Source organism: Octopus sinensis, unplaced genomic scaffold, assembly GCF_006345805.1.
Source record: "Octopus sinensis unplaced genomic scaffold, ASM634580v1 Contig16192, whole genome shotgun sequence".
Taxonomy (NCBI): domain Eukaryota; kingdom Metazoa; phylum Mollusca; class Cephalopoda; order Octopoda; family Octopodidae; genus Octopus; species Octopus sinensis.
The window spans coordinates 1-2,500 of record NW_021834210.1 but is presented as its reverse complement, the minus strand read 5'-3'; the positions used below and the strand labels follow the sequence as shown (position 1 = coordinate 2,500).

The 2,500-nt window shown below is 38.2% G+C and overlaps 1 pseudogene; it reads right to left on the bottom strand.

Annotated features, from left to right (window-relative positions):
* Window positions 1-251: 251 nt before the first annotated feature.
* On the bottom strand, window positions 252-1,157 carry LOC118761664 (annotated as a pseudogene).
* Window positions 1,158-2,500: the final 1,343 nt, after the last annotated feature.

Sequence of the window (2,500 nt, the reverse complement as noted above, 5' to 3'; positions counted from 1 at the left end):
TTGGAAGCAAGCTTCTTACCACACAGCTATTCCTACGCCTGGAGTTTATGTATATCATATATATATGTATATTAAAATTATAAATTAGGGTATCTACGAGACACCACCATGCTGAAAATAGCAGCCATGATCCGACTCTAAAACTGCCTTAAGTGTTCATATAGCAACATGGAGAGAAGACAGATACATGATGATACTAGTAATTTTTGCTGGTTTCATCTTGTCTCCCCTTTTTTCTATCCCTTCTTCTCTTATTCTCTCCTTTTTTGCTCTCGTTCCTTGCTCTCCCTTTTGCTATCCTTTTTCTCTCCCTTTCTTCTCTCATTTTGCACTCCTTTTTTGCTCTCCTTTTTCTCTCTCCCTTTCATCTCTTCTTTTCTCTCTTATTTTATGCTCTCCTTCCTTACTCTCCTTTTGTTGCTCTCCTTTTATCTCTCCTTTTGTTGCTCTCCTTTTCTCACAACTTTTCTCTCCTTTATGCTCTCCCTTTTTTGCTCTCCTCGAACTCCTTTTCTCTCCCTTCTTTTCTCTCCTTTCTGCTCTATTTTTACTCTCCGTTTTTGCACTATTTTTACTCTCCTTTCTTGCTTTCCCATTCTCTCCTTTTCTCTCTCATTTTTTGCTCTCCTGTTTTCTCTTCTTTTTTCTCTCCTTTATCACTCTCCTTATTTGCTCATTTTTCTCTCCCTTTCATCTCCCTTTCTTCTCACCTTTTCTTTCTTATCTCCATTTGTTGCTCTCCTTTTTTGTTTCCCTTTCTTCTCTTCTTTTTTCTCTCCTTTCATCTCTCCTTCCTTGCTCTCCTTTTTTGCTCTTCTATTGTTGCTCTCCTTTATTGCTCTCTTTTCTTTTCTCCTTTTTTCTCTCCATCTTTGCTCTCCTTTTTTGACTTACCCTTCTTTCCTTTTTTGGGCTCATTTTGTTGCTCTCCTTTCTTCTCTCCTTTTATTGCTCTCCTTCCTGCTCTCCGTTTTTCTCTCTCCTTTTTGCTCTCCATTTTCTCTACTTTCTTTTCTTTCTTCTCTCCTTTTCTCTCCTTTCTTTGCTTTTTTATCTCCTTTTTTGATTTCCTTTCTTGCTTTACTTTTATTCATTCTCTTTCTACTCTCCTTTCTTCTCTCGTTTTTCTCTCCCTTTCTTCCCTCCTTCCTTTTCTCCTTTTTCTCCCAAGTTTTGCTCTCCCTTTTTAACCTCCCTTTCTTTCCTTTCTTTACTAATTTACTATTTTGGTCTCCTTTTGTTGCTCTCTTTTCTTCTCTCCTTTCTACTTATTCTCCTTTTTTGCTATCATTTTTGTCTCTCCTTCTGTTGCTCTCCCTTCTTCTCTCCTTTTAACTCTCCTTTATTGATCTCCTTCGTTGCTCTCCTTTTTTGTTTCCTTTTCTCTCCCTCCTTTTATCTCCTTTCTTCTCTCCTTTTTAGTCTCCTTTTATGCTCTCCTTTTTGCTCTTCTATCTTGCTCTCCTCTTTCTCTCTTTTTTTCTCCGTTTTTTTCTCTCCTTCTTCTGTCCCCTCTTACTCTCCCTTCTCCTTTCCTATCTTCTCTCCTTCGTTGCTCTCCTTTTCTCTCCATCTCTCTTTTCACCCTCCATTTTTGCTCTTTTTCTCACCTATATTGCTCTTTTTCCATGCTCTCCTTTTTGCTCTTGCTCTCCTGCTCTCCTTTTTTTCTGTTTTTCTTTTTTTTTGTTTTTTTTTCTTTTTTTTTTTTTGGTTTCCTGGTTTCTTTGATTTCTCCCTTTTCCACTCTTTTTCTTTCCCTTTCTTCTCTCCTTTCCTATCTCCTTTCTTGATCTCCTTTTTCTCTTCCTTTTCTCTCTCGTTTCTTATCTCCTTTTGTTGCTGTTCTTTTTTCTCTCCCTTTCTTCTTTTCTTTTTTCTCTCCTTTCTTCACTCCTTCCCTGCTCTCCATTTTTTACTCCCTTTCTTCTCACCTCTTTCTCCCCTTACTTGCTCTCCATTCTTGCTCTCCTTCTTTCTTTCCCTTTCTTTCTCCTTCCCTTTCTCATTTTTTCTGCTTTTTGCTTTCCTTCCTTCCTTTTTTCTCTCTTTCTTCTCTTCTTCCTTGCTCTCCCTTTTTGCTCTCCTTTCATGAATTCCTTTTTTGCTCTCCTTTTTCTGTCCTTTCTTCTCTTCTTTTTACTCTCATTCTTTGCTCTCCTTTTCTCTCCTGTTTTGCCCTCCGTTGTTGCTCTCCTTTTCTCTCGATTTTCTTCCTTTGTTTTGCTCTCCATTTTGCTCTCCTTTTGTTGTTCTCTTTTCTCGTCTTTTTTGATATCCTTTCTTACTCTCCCTTCTTCTTTCCTATCTTCTCTCCTTCGTTGCTCTCCTTTTCTCTCCATCTTCTCATCTCTTTCCTTCCCTCCTTTTTTCTCTCCTTTTTTGCTCTCCATTCTTCTCTTTATTTTTTCTGCTAGTTTGCCCTCCTTCCTTGCTCTCCATTTTTGCTCTCCTTTTCTTCTCTCCTTTTTGTCTCGTTTTTTCTCGCCTTTCTCTCTCT